The 14,777-nt window shown below is 42.6% G+C and overlaps 1 protein-coding gene and 1 long non-coding RNA gene across 7 annotated transcripts in view; one reads left to right on the top strand and one right to left on the bottom strand.

Moving 5' to 3' along the window:
• Window positions 1–14,777, bottom strand: part of RASGEF1B (RasGEF domain family member 1B) — a 642,397-nt gene that overhangs the window by 275,992 nt on the left and 351,628 nt on the right. The window lies entirely within an intron of this gene.
• Window positions 3,341–6,857, top strand: LOC122218103. The gene is made up of 3 exons (XR_006201858.1): window positions 3,341–3,483; window positions 4,500–4,567; window positions 6,755–6,857. It is a non-coding gene; the product is annotated as an uncharacterized LOC122218103 (long non-coding RNA).

The following is a 14,777-nucleotide window of genomic DNA, read 5'->3' as shown; positions in this document are numbered from 1 at the left end:
GTAAGCATCCCAGACAAGCGTCCGGGCAATGCGTGTCTTCCACACTCAGGATGGCCTATCTTGGGGCTCTCACCCTCTGCCCTCAGTACAAGAAACGAGAATGGCAGGCCAAGGTGTGCCGGGAGCGCTCCCTCCCTGAGTGACAGCTGGTGCTGTCAAAAGTTGTTACTGCTGGTGCGCACAGACCTTCTGGCAAAGCCGGGCGGAACAGAAGAACCGCAGTCTCCCTGCCCACCTGTCAGCCTTGTCCAGGAACAGCAGAGAAATTTGCTCTTTTCTTCCTTCAAAGGCTCCAGCAAGCCCCAGTGCCTTCATTAATGCTAGCCTCTTCAATCCTGGCCTGCCTCCTCACCCTCCCTGAATACATACTCTCCAACCTATTCTTCCAAGAAGGGGATTAGCCCAATTAATCTCTGGACAAATGTCAAGGAGTCTGGGGGAGGGGGCGCCTTTCAAGTGCCTTGCTCCAAACAGCGAGGAAGACCAGACATGCGCTGAGGCCACACGGCACACGGGTGAGCCTGAGCAGCTGCCAGCACAATGGCACTGAGGTCCTCTTAATCTCGGGCTTAGCCACCGAGGGGCTCACTGTCTTGCCAGGCTGCCCGGACAGACCACAGGCACAGACATGGGAGCTCTGCTCTCACCATCTGGGATGGGAGTGGTGAAGGACGGAGGCTGGACTGGAATCCATTTTTGAAGCAAGCACTTCCCTCCTCTCCTCTCCTCTCCTCTCCTCTCCTCTCCTCTCCTCTCCTCTCCTCTCCTCTCCTCTCCTCTCCTCTCTCAAGGATCTGTATCCCACTCTCCTCTTCTTGCCCCTTCTCTCTCAGCCCACCACCTTCCCCACCAAAGCAAATGAAAATTTCCTAGGTTCAAAGCAGGAAATTGAGAAGGCAAAAAAGCTGTCATCAGGGGAGCTGTCAGGAGGGTAGAAGGGGAGGGAATTCTCATTACACACACACACACACACACACACACACACACACACACACACACACACAGTTATTATTCTACCCAAAAACCATAGGTTTCACTGGCCTAGTCCACAGAACTTTGGGGAAAGTCCTAGGAGTATCTTTTCTTTGCCAGAATTCCCAGGAAGACCTCATCTAGTCTATCCAAAGGAGTTAATATTCTTGTAATAATTCTCTGACATAGAGGTTTGCCAATTGTTCCATAAAGTCATTCCAACTTTTTAATTTATAAGACATTCTCTAGTTTATTCTCTCTCCCTCTCTCTGTCTCCCTCTCCCTCCCTCTCCCTCTCCTACTCCTTCTATCTGTAGCCAGCAAAACCTCTTAACCAGCAGGCTATTAAACAACACTTCCACATGCTGCAGTCCAATGATTCAGTAATTAATTTTCATAATGATGATCTGGAAGGACTTCTAGAGCCCCCTGGAAGATCCTAGAATTATTTCTACCCCATTGGTCGTGCATATGCTTTGGGTGGAACAGTCAGCCTGGGTGTCTCGTCCCCGGCGGTGCCACTTACTGGCCATGTGACCTTGTGGGTTACTTAACCTCTGTCTGTCATCTGTAACATGGGGATACAAAGTTTATTGAGAAAGATAATAGCTAACACTCTCGTTATGAAATGTGTCCTATGAACCAGACGCTGTGATAAATGATTTACCTGAATTATCTTATTTCACTCTCACAACAACTGCTGAGTTGATATTAAGTCTATTTCATTATGGTCTCATTTGTTCAACATTAGCAATACATGTACGCCATCTATGGTGACTGTTAACCAGAATCTCTGGTTAATGGAAATACCTTATTGCCTCCCTCTGTTAGATGACAAAGACAGTCTACTTCAGAGTTACAATTATCATCCAAAACTCTGGTATTGTGCTTTTGAAATCAGAATTTTTTGGGGAGAGACTGTAGAAAGACAATATGACTAATAGAATAAATATAACACACTGATTTGGGGCAGCATCCTGCAACTGAACACATGAAAATTTTGGTAAAAAACATACGAATATTCTCCCTAAAGAGGACAAAAAGAGCTTCACGTCATCTCGAAACAGGTTTTATTGCCAAAACTAGATCAAGATAGGTAAAAATTTTGCCAGCAAATGAGTTAGGAAAGAAAAAAATAGACTTATGTTGTTTTTGTTTGGGTTTCAGAATTTCAGATAAGGGATTGTGAACTTTACTACACAAAAACACCAGATAAAGAAGCAAAATGCTCGTCTCAGTTCTGACAGTACCTGCTGTGTGGTCTTGGGCAAATCACCAAACCTCTCTGGTTTCGGATTCATCTACAAAATGGGTGATTACTACTGCCTCCCAAGTTATGCAGAAGTAGCTATGAAGATCAAATGAGATAGGATTCATCAAAGCATTTTGAAAAAGTGAAGTGTTTAGGGAATTCAAGCTGCTTATTATCTTTTAAAGATTATTATAGTCTTAATTATGCACTACGGTTTCCTGTTTGAAAGGCAGAGTATTGCCTGCACAGGAAGGGTTCCCACTTAAATCTCTTTCTTGCTTCTTACATCAATAAAGATCAGCACATGCATGATGACTGCACTACGGCAATCTTTTTCTGGCTTAATCTGTAAGAATCACCTCCAGGAAGTAATGAAAAGCTGCTATGTCAAATCACTGCCGTCACTAAACACCCAAAAGACCTTTTGTGCTTTGAGAAGCAGGCTGTTCAAGGGTCAGGTTGTTCCTAACCTGATTTCACAACTTTTTGTAAAAATCTGCTCTTGTCTCCCTTTCTGTATGGTGTATGGAGAGAGCACCGGCCTGGGAGTCTTACCGCTCACCCTCACCTCTAATATTCCATGTGATCTAGGACACATCACAGCACCTCCTTAGATGAGCACCAAGTCAGCTGTGCCTAGTTAGACCTTGGATGGCAAAAAAAAAAAAAAAAAACAACCCAGCTTACTGCTGCTATTTGGTAGTCCTCCTCCCCCCCCCCGCCCAACAGAAGGTTTTCTTCTCTGGGTATTCAAACCCTGCTTGTCCCTACCACACACTCCTGGCTCGCTCGCTGATGCTGTCTTTGCACTGATGTCAATCCCCTGCTGCTGATGTCAGCCCAGCTGTGACAGCTGAGTCCAATGCCACCCACAGTTGACCTGGTGAGTCACATCTGCCTGCTTTCCCCTTGCCAAAGACCCCCTCAGAAGCCCAGGGCAGAGCCCATGACCTGCTTCCCTCTTTGCATCTCTATGCTTTTTGAGCTTGAGGAGTCTCCATGGCTGAGTGATTTGTCCCATTAGCCATGGTTCTATAAAATTAACCGTGAATGTTCTCCAGTGTCCGTGGCAACCCTTCTCCCAGGGAGCAATTATGACTATAAGCTATCCTCTTTTGATGTTAACTTGTGGAAACAGAGCCTTTCTGGCCACTAAAATGCAGTGGGGCTGGTGTCTCCTAAGAAAGAAAATGTCCTAAATGCTCTCTTCCATAAAAAAGGAAGACACACAGAGGAACCCTGACTGTATAATAAAGCTGGTAATTATTCTCAATAACTGAAGGGCATTCTGTGGTAGAAAACCCCAAGGTCTATGACATGTATGAAAGTGGGAGTATAAATGTAACACAGAGAAAACTCAGAAGCTGAACTTTATCCTTAAGGAGGCTGCAATCTAACAAAGGAGACACATCTATAAAATAGATGATTATATTACTTTCTACTCACTATATAAAATAATATGTAGGGACTATGATAAGATAGCCACAGGTTGCTATGAGAAATCTAACGGTGCTTAACCCATCCTGGTCCAGGGAAGGCCTCTTGGAGGAGGTGACTTTTTTATTTTAAGTTACTTAAACTCTGGATCTCAGTTTTCTCATTTTTAGTGTAATTTAGAATACCTAGATCTACATTTGTGGTGAAAAATCCAGCATATAGATTTAAGTTACCATAGCATTCTTAGCTCAGTAAATAATAGTTACTCAACCATGACCTTCTGGTCTTTCATATGGATGTAGAAGCTAATGTTCTTAAAGCACAAAACCCCTTTGGGGGCACCTGGTGGCTCAGTCAGTTAAGCATCCAACTCTCGGTTTCGGCTCAGGTCATGATCTCATGGTTTGTGAGTTCAAGCCCTGCATAGGGCTCTCTGCTGCCAGCATGGAGCCTGCTTCAGATCCTCTGTCTCCCTGTATCTCTGGCTCTCTCTCTCTTTCTCTCTCTCTCTCTCAAAAATAAACAGGTAAACATTAAAAAAAAAAAAAGAAAGAAAGAAAACCCTTTGTACCCAAACGTCCCACCAAGAATTTCTTGGCATATGTCATTTCCTATTGTTGTTTGAAGACATCCCAGAGTCTGAAGATGGACTGATAATTGTTCTGGTCTGAAGACAGACTGATAAATGTTCTGAGCAGCTTTGTTTTTCAGTAACTTCCAGCAAACAAGTTCTTTGAGGTCAGAGAACAAGCTGGGTTTCTAAATACACTTTTTTCTTTCTCCCTCTCTCCTCGCCACCGTGTCTGGAACTCTGTCATGGTTCTCTTTTGACTGGAAGAAATATGTTAGTGCTCAAAACTTGTACTGTGCAGTGGCTGCCCAATGGCTAAAGAAGACAGCAGTAAGGTAACTAAGTAGATTAAGTGGCTGGGAGCTAGAAGACTGAAGCAGTTTTCACACCAAATCAATTATTCAACACGTATTGGCTCTGTACGAGGTAGTGTGGCAGATGATCAAAAGTAAGAAATAGTTCTTCTCTTAAGGAGTTTGTGATCTACTTGGAAAGACAAGGCTAACGCAATTGGAGAAATTAAAGCGTAATAAAACCCAGTAAAATGAAGAAGTACAAGATCATGGGAAGTAGGCACACCGTAAGAGTTTGAAGGAAAACAAGTTACTTAGGAGGAATTGGGCAGCAAGTGGCACTCAGGCTGTGAAAGATATATGGGGAGGATTTGAACAGTGCCGGTGTGGGTGCAGGTGAGAGGACCAGCAGAAGTGAGGACAATGAGGTAAGAAAAGGCAGGCATGAGATCACGCCTCAGGGCAGCACATAGACCAGCCCTATTGCAGGGCAGGGGTATGCGAGGTATGAGAACCACCCTTCAAGGCTTGCTCCTGACCCCAGGTGAATCTGAGGGGGTTAATTACCTCACCCCTTGCCGGGCCCTGGACAAATTCTTACCCTTTAAGGATATTCTAGAAATCTAAAAATACTGTCGAGCCCTATTGATTTTTTGCTATCCTAAGCATCCTTCAGTGTTTTCAGACCACATACATTCTAGCCTGTGATTTATTCCTATAAACAGTCTAAAAAATTAAGTCTAAAATTATGGCAAAGTCCAAAGCCTTTGATCTTACATGTGGGACTTACCAATAATTTAAGAGTGTCCATATCATGATTCTGAGTTAAACTCAAAATGAGGAATAAAGTTCTCAAGAGTGGTCAGAGCTTGGTGGCTCCATGGATCTACTGAGGACTCCCAAAGGAGCGAAGCTTTAGTAGTCACATAAAAGGGTTGTTTTTTTTTTTTTTTTTTTAATGTGCTGCTTCAAGGCCTAATAATTCCATTTCTGGACACATGTAGGATATTGACCCTCAAAATCATCCCGCAATAAGTCATCAATCCAACTGAACTAAAACAGAGCTGTGGTAAACCCCATTATGATACTGATGATCCAAGAGGGATCACCTCTATAAAAAGGGGTTTACCTTTCCTAGAGAGTTATGAAGGTACCATAACATGACAATAGAAAAGGTACATATGAACTTAGAAGTGCTAGGACTTTGATTTCATTGGTAGATTTATACTATTGAGCTTAATATTGTGATATATATTGGGGCACCTGGGTGGCTCAGTCGGTTGAGCATCCAACTCTTGATTTCAGTTCAGGTTATGATCCCAGATTCGTGGGATCAAGCCCCGCATCGGGTTGTGCACTGAGTGTGGAGCTTGCTTGGGATTTTCTCTCTCTTTCTCTCTGTCTCTCCCTCTGCCCCTCTCCCCCACTTGTGCATACTCTCTCTTAAATAAATAAGTTAATTACTTAATTAAATTTAAAAAGAAAAAAAATTGTGATATATAGCCTATATGGTCCTTTGTTTCCACACACATACACACACGTATATTTATACTGAACTCTATCAGTTAGGGCCTAAACAAGAAAGAAGAAATTAGTTTATTTTTAATGCAGAGAACTGATTTTACAGGTGATGGAATCTGGAAGCCAAACAGCAGGCAATGGGGCAATCCAGAGATGAGTAAGGGCAGGAAGTTCTACCATCCCCTGGCTAGAGAGACCAAGGGAACGGATAATGTTATTGGAACCTAGAGGCAGAGCCACCAAGTGGAAGCTAGAACCATGGCCGGACAGTCCCATGGGAGCTAGAGCCATAGAGAAGGCACAGCCCAAGGCAGAGAAATGGAAGAAATACCCTGACTTCTCTCCCCACTGCCACCCAACGTCTCTACCAGTGCCTCCCAATGCCCAAACCCAAGAAGGAACCACTGGACAGGAAACGCTAGGAATTGCAGCTGCTGGAGTCAGTCTTCTGCAATACAGAACACAACACAGGAAGGGTGAGATGGGATCCAAGGCCAGTGGGGCCCGAGACCTACCCAGGACTCCACATAATTACCATGAGGATTAAATGAGGCATCATATAAAAGCATCCATCACAAGCCTCAGACATAGTGAGCTTTCAATAGAAGTTTGTTTAATAATACAGCATCGTCCACATGGAGGGCCTGATGACTCACAATGTTACCAAACCTATAGGTACAAAGGCTGCTTATTATTTTTATTTTTCAGAAATAGATTTTTAAAAGAGAAAGGAAACTTCAGCAAAAATGTATCACCACTTTCCAAAGGAGAAGCTGCAGATGGTATTTATGATTTTCACTGAAGCATCTCAGTTAAATTAATTACTTGTCGGGGCGCCTGGGTGGCTCAGTCGGTTAAGCGTCCGACTTCGGCTCAGGTCAAGATCTCGCGGTCCGTGAGTTCGAGCCCCGCGTCGGGCTCTGGGCTGATGGCTCAGAGCCTGGAGCCTGCTTCCGATTCTGTGTCTCCCTCTCTCTCTGCCCCTCCCCCGTTCATGCTCTGTCTCTCCCTGTCTCAAAAATAAATAAACGTTAAAAATTTTTTTTTTAAATAAATTAATTAATTAATTACTTGTCTATTAAATTCTTAAACTGGCAGCTCTTATTTTCTAATGTGATCACTTCATGCAGAAACCAACAGCCAATTAAATCAGAACAAATGACTAGCTGATCTCTAAGGTTGCTTCTGACTCTACCGTCTAAGATTACTCAGTTACATCGATGGCAAAATGATGAAAGGATTTGAGGTAAGTTCTGCCCTGAGTCAGTTCCAAGTGTCATCTGAATCAGTATCAGGAATATATGTTCTTCCAAAAATCTCAAATACACACTGGGCAAAGGAGAAGGTATTTTAATTCTCTCAGCTTTGAAAGAGCACTTTTCTAAGGTGATTTACTTGAGAAATGCACTTTTCTATACTATAAATGGACACTGAAGAGACCTACAGTTTGTTTTAGGTTTTTTTCTGTTCATGCAAACATTTATGTGTTCTGGATATAATTCGGTTTGAGTTTCTCCTTCGTGAAGTAACTGGGGAACAACAGTTGGTGACTAGTGATGTTCTCTACAATACAGGGCCTAATAATAGGTCTTATTCACGTGGTGCTTTTAATTCATGCCTGGTATTGTTCTAAACACTTTACATATATAGACTCATTTAATGTTCCTGACAAATTTATGATGTAGGTACTGTTATAGTTGCCATTTTACAGATAAGGAAACTGATGCAGAGATGTTACACCTTTCTCTGGTCACAAAGCTTATACGTGGGAAAGCAGAGATCCAGCCCTGGCAGTCCAGCTCCAGAAACTAGGCTCTTTGTTAATCATGATGGCATACTGAGAAGGAAAAGAAAGGATACCCACATTCTTTTTTTTTTTTAATGTGTATCAATTTTTGAGAGAGAGACAGAGAGTACAAGTGGGGGAGGAGCAGAGAAGGGGGAACAGAGGAACCAAGGCAGGCTCTGCACCAACAATAGAGAGCCCAATGTGGGGCTCGAGCTCACAAACTGCGAGATCATGATCTGAGCCTAAGTCGGATGCTCAACTGACTGAGCCACCCAGGCGTCCCAAGAAAAGATGCACACATCCTAACAAGGAAAATAACAGGTCATTCTCCTCTCACTTTTATAAGGATACCTTTCTGGACTAGCTCCCACCTACCCTCCCCGCCTTACCTTGTCCACCAATCCCTTCTTCCCACTCCAACCACAAAAGGCTTCCATTCATACTCATTCTCCCCAAGCTCCCACCCGCAAGGCCCTTGCAGTGCCATTCCCTCTGCCTCAAGTGCACATTTGTCCCGTTTCAGCTGGTGAAGCTCTTTTGTGCCCTGGATCTCCAAGCAAGCTCTCCCTGGCTACTTTAAACTCGGATTATAGGCTCCCACAGTACAGAACGCATCTCTTTCCTAGCCCCTATTAGAGTTACAATTTGACATTTTGTTTACATGATTTGTGTCTGCTTAGCTTCCTAGAGTATCCCCAGTGTCTGGAACATAATACAGGTTCAATAAATACTTATTGACTGACTTATTGATTAAAATTTGTCTGCTCCCTAGACTGGGAGCTCCATGAAGGAGGAAACCATGTGTGTTTATGCTTCTGCTGAATCCTCAGCACCCAGTTAAATGCCTGGCACATAGATGATACCTCTGGGGAGATATGTAAACTAGAGAACAATTTTATTATCTTTATGGCAATTATTGAAATTTCCTATGCCCTTTTTTAAAAAAAATAAACCTTTGATTGTGATGATTTCCAAACCTCAAGATGGCCAGAATACAGAGATTTCACCACTCTGCCCATGTGCCCTCAAATCAGTGCCACTGAGTCTACTCCCATGGCCATCCCTCGCCCCTCCAATGTTCACCCTGGACTGCTCATGTATTTCTAACAAGTACAATTCTTGGGGCAGGGCGGGGGAGAGCAATTGCCAAAAAGCAAAAAGACTGACCCAGACAACTTCCCACAACATAACGTTTCTTTAAGTGAAAAGAATGATGAAGAAGCCTCCCTCCTCTTTCTCTGATGGTCCATAGGATGGTTTTCCATGGCTTTGGGACCTGTCATCATTGTCATAGCCCCTTTTGAAAGCTATAATCACCTGCTGTCAATGCGCTCAATCATTACAACTGAAAGAAATCAAAGCTCTCTACCTCGATTTTAGGATATGGCAACCTGCCTTCCCATATCAGTAGGAGGCAGAACTTGGTCACTCAGGGTTGGAAACCATCCCTGACCCCTGACCCAAGGGAAGCACAGGTCTTAGAACTCTGGCATTCCAGTCTGGAAAGGTTACTGACCTCTGGCCTGGAAAGCATGCAGCCGCCTCAACCCACTGCCAGAGTCAGTGATTATGGCAGATTCCTGTCACTCCTCTCTTCTCTGAGCTAAGACTGTCTTGGAAATAGCTAGACAGATAAAGGAATTGCTAGCAAAAACTAGAAGGCAATCTTTTTACAAAAAAAAGACGCTTTAAATAAGCCAGATACAAAAATCATACTATATGATTCTACTTATATGAGGTACCTAAATAGTCAACTTCATAGAGACAGAAAGTAAAGTGGTGGTTGCCAGGAGGTTAAAACGGGAAACAGAGTTATTGGTTAATGGGTACAAAGTTTCAGTTTGGGATGATGAAAAGTTCTAGAGATGGATGGTGGTTATAGCTGCACAACAGTGTGAATATACTTAATGCCATTAAACTGTACATATAAAAAATGGAAATGTTATGTTATATATATTTTACTCCATTAAAAAAAAAAACAGGAGCTTTATAGGGCTTGGCCTGGACATTTTAATACCTTTCAATCCTTTCCTCTATTTTCTGGCCAGCAATTCCTAAGGTTAAAACAAGCAAACAAGAAATTTGTAAGACCTTTCCTCTTGAGCGATTTCCTTTGTCATATTTCTACTACCTCTCAACATGGAGGCTTTACAAAAATGAATTATTGGGACCTCATGAAGATAAAAAGCTTCTGCACTGCAAAGGAAACAATCAACAAAACTAAAAGGCAACCAACAGAATGGGAAAAGATATTTGTAAATGACATATCAGACAAAGGCCTACTATCCAAAATCTATAAAGAGCTCACCAAACTCCACACCCAAAAAACAAATAATCCAGTGAAGAAATGGGCAGAAGACATGAATAGACACTTCTCTAAGGAAGACATACAGATGGCCAACAGGCATATGAAAAGATACTCAACGTCGCTCCTCATCAGGGAAATACAAATCAAAACCACACTCAGATATCACCTCACGCCAGTCAGAGTGGCCAAAATGAACAAATCAGGAGACTATAGATGCTGGAGAGGATGTGGAGAAACGGGAACCCTCTTGCACTGTTGGTGGGAATGCAAACTGGTGCAGCCACTCTGGAAAACAGTGTGGAGGGTCCTCAAAAAAATTAAAAATAGATCTACCCTATGATCCAGCAATAGCACTGCTAGGAATTTACCCAAGGGATACAGGAGTACTGATGCATAGGGGCACTTGTACCCCAATGTTTATAGCAGCACTCTCAACAATAGCCAAGTTATGGAAAGAGCCTAAATGTCTATCAACTGGTGAATGGATAAAGAAATTGTGGTTTATATACACAATGGAATACTATGTGGCAATGAGAAAGAATGAAATATGGCCTTTTGTAGCAATGTGGATGGAACTGGAGAGTGTGATGCTAAGTGAAATAAGCCATACAGAGAAAGACAGATACCATATGTTTTCACTCTTATGTGGATCCTGAGAAACTTAATAGAAGTCCATGGGGGAGGGGAAGAAAAAAAAAGAGGTTAGGGAGGGAGCCAAAGCATAAAAGACTCTTAAAAACTGAGAACGGAGGGTTGATGGGGGGTGGGAGGGAAGGGAGGGTGGGTGATGGGTATTGAGGAAAGCACCTTTTGGGGTGAGCACTGGGTGTTGTATGGAAACCAATTTGACAATAAATTTCATATTTAAAAAAAAAATGGAGGCTTTAACATGATGATTTCCTTATCAATCAGCCTATGCTGCCAATCCAAATAACCCCAAAATTCAGTAGCTTCAAATAACAAAGGATTACTTCTTGTTCTCTGTACATAGCCCAAGCAGAACCATAAGAAGATTTCCTCAGGGACCGGGGCTAATGGAGCAGCACCCATCATGCGAGCAGAAAGGCAAGCCTTGCAACACTCGGCCTTCAGAGCTTCAGCTTCCTGTCCATGTGCACCTGGCTGGCCAAAGCAGTCATAAGACCACGCCTAATTCAAGGGAATTGTGGGGAAGTGCAATTCCAACAAGTGTCTGGAGGGCAAGCAAGCTGTGGAGTGCCCTGCGAACACTACAATGTCCTTCTGACTACTACAGCCTCTTTCTAGGTTTTGCTCATATCTTTGCATTATTTCCAAAATTCATTTTAGTGATAACTTATAGTATAGCATAATATATATAATTATACAGATACATTATATAAATTATGATATATATTATAACCAGAAGGAAACAAAACCTGGTCTCCCCATCAAAGGACATCTCCAGCATTCAGCCAAATGCTTCCTGCCCATGGTTCACGGAGAGCGGCACACGGCTGCTCTGCCAACCAATGAATGAGACTGAGCATCACCTCTTCCCCTCACCTTCTCAAGTCCGGTCAAATCTTGAGCCCAGAAATTAGAAGAGCCCAACAGCATAAAAAGACTTTCTGCCACCTGCTTTATTTGAGGAGGTAAAAAAAAAATTGATCTTGGCATCAGAGGAATACAAGCCTCAAAAGGAAATAAACTGATCTTTCAGATTTATTTATTCTAGGCTTTCTGGCCTCAAAAGACCCTGAGAAGGTTGAAACGGATTTTATTTTTTTTTATTTTTTTTAAACTTTTTTTTAAACGTTTATTTATTTTTGAGACAGAGAGAGACAGAGTATGAACGGGGGAGGGGCAGAGAGAGAGGGAGACACAGAACCGGAAGCAAGCTCCAGGCTCTGAGCCATCAGCCCAGAGCCCCACGCGGCACTCGAACTCACGGACCGCGAGATCTGACCTGAGCTGAAGTCAGACGCTTAACCGACTGAGCCACCCAGGCGCCCCTGAAACGGATTTTAGATGTGCTAGAGATTCCACAAATTCACATGGACAGCCTTCACCTGCTGACACTGTGAGTTCAAGTGCAGAGACCCAGGCAAGAGTCCCTGACCATTCTATAATGGCCAGATACACACCACTGTGACAGAAGAGCCATCCCATCTAGGCCCTCAGAAGAACAGGGCAAGCTTAGGTAGTAAACCCAAGGCTCAGCCTACACTGAAATGACAAGATTTCTCAGAGGCTAGGCATCACATTAATGTACAGGATAGAAGTTAGTAGAAGACATATACATGGGGACCCTTATATAGACACATCAAATGCAATTTAACAGAACCTTCATTTGCTGTCCTCCTGTCCTCTCTGTTTATTACTTTGTGGTATACAGCCAATGTTAGAAAAAGTCAGGTATCCTCATGCCTCATATCTTCACTCGATGAATCCATGACAGAGAAACCCTGACTGGCTCTGTTTTGCATTACTTACTAATGATAACTTTGCGAAGATTTTCAAGTATCTCTGGCAGATTGAGCAAAATGCTATCACAACCATTAGCTCAAACAGAAAAGGAATGGTATAAAGATAAAATCCAGTTTCAATGTTGACAAAATAGCAGCACCAATGGCATGAATCAGCACATGAGCATATTCAGCAGCTCTTTAATTTTTATTGCTGTTGTTCCCTTCTTGTGATTAATCAGATTGCATACAGAAACATCTCAATCCCCAGTGATAAAGTCAGCTATTGTTTGAGTACACGTATGCATCGGCAAACTCTTAGAGAAAGATTCATTTTTAAATAAGTCAACAACAAAAAATTGCTCATCCGTACAATTACTAGGATTCAGATTTAGAAAGGGATAAGCCAAGGGACTGAAAAACAAGGAAAATTGGAATGCTTTATTCTGGAAGTCTATAAACCAACGGCAGTAACTCAGTAATAAAAGCATGACTTTTGAAGTCACAGATCTAGATTTAAATCCTTGCTCTATCATTTACTAGACACAAGATAATGACCATGTCATAAGGCCACATTAAGTCTCAGTTTCTTCACCCGTAAAATGAAGAAAACAGCCATCTACTTCCTGTAGAGGATGTGAAAGAAATGAGATAGATAATCCATTTAATGTCCTTAGCAGAATGCCTGGTACACAGCTGTGCTCAGCAAAGGTGTGTTATCCTTGACACTGTTTGATAAAATTATAAGGAAGGAAATTCCTTGACTGAAATCTAATCATGTCATGGAAAGTTGCCTGAGTGTCTGTGATGCAGAAAGACAATGCAAACCTGACTGCCATTCTCTTTTCCAAACCCCCTGTGGCATAATTTTCTGGTTTCACAGTCTGTTCACCTGGAAATTGGGGGTGACAGATCTAGACAGCTTGGCTTGGGTGTCTATCTTGATGTGCGCTGAAAGCAGTGGTTTTGTTTGTAGAGATTATTCTGTTGCTTGAACTCCAGGGAGAATAAGTGGACATGTTGCTAATAGAGCTGTACCTCTGGACTCCAGGCTTCCTGAGCCTCTCCTAGTATTTAAGAGAAGGGGGCCATAATATACTTTGACATAAATGCATTTGCAAGAATACAACTGGAAGAGATCGAGTGTTTTCTGTGGCTTCCCCTACTACTTCAGAGCTTTTGGTCCTGCTGTTTTGTAAACAGAAAGACCTGCATTTAAATATTTACTTGCAGTATCTTTTCCTCTTTACAACTAATGATATCATCATAACATGTCCTTTCATCTGGCCCCTTAGCCTAAGGAATCCTCTTTAAGGTTCTCATTAGGAAGGAGCGCTACACTTTTGGTGCTGTCTTGTCTGCAAATTAGAATCATCTGGAGAGCTTTTAAAAGTTCTGCTGCACAAACCACACCCAGACCAATTGAAGCAGACTTTCCCACACATTCTGGTAGTTTGAAAGCTCCCCAGGTATTGGCACTATATAGCCAGTGCAGAGAACCACTGTCGGACCAAACCCTGTACATACACCTGTGTCTAACAATACATTAAAAAAAAAACAAAGAAGCAAGTCTACTCTAAAAAGAGGTCTCCAGTCAGTTAATCCTGAAGATTTGCCTGATAAACTGACAAGATAGATGTTGCCAGCAGATTGATGTGCACATGCATAAACACACACAAACATAGATACACACAGGCACACACACACAGGCAGGCGTGCACACACACACACACACACACACACACACACACACACACACACTTCTGCCTGCCCCAGTTGGCTACGGTTTCCAACTGGGTGAGGTATTTTTGACCCTGTCTCTTCTCAGGAAGTTTACTGTCTGCACCCATCTCATACCCTCAACATGACAGTTTGGGAGATTAGCTCCTCACAAAAGAGATAGTAACCCTTGAGATGTAGAAACATAGGCCAGGAGGCAACTGTCTGACCACAGTAGAAGAGGGGCTGCGTCCCCAGGAACTAGGCACACCCAAAGTTGCAACCAAAGCAGAGGAAATTAGAAGAAGAGATAACTTCTTCCATATTTATTACATGAAGACTTCAAATAAACAATATCAGACATCTGATGAAATGAGAGAAATTTTAATCCAAACTTTTGTTGTGAGGAGTGCAATCTGATAAAGTTTGGAGTATTCATGTTTTATTTTTTTCCTTTTAGACTCACATAGGATACTGAAATCAATGGAG

The sequence above is a fragment of the Panthera leo genome, chromosome B1, assembly GCF_018350215.1.
Source record: "Panthera leo isolate Ple1 chromosome B1, P.leo_Ple1_pat1.1, whole genome shotgun sequence".
NCBI lineage: Eukaryota > Metazoa > Chordata > Mammalia > Carnivora > Felidae > Panthera > Panthera leo.
Note: the sequence above shows the minus strand (reverse complement) of the source record. Positions and strands in the feature narration are given on the sequence as shown.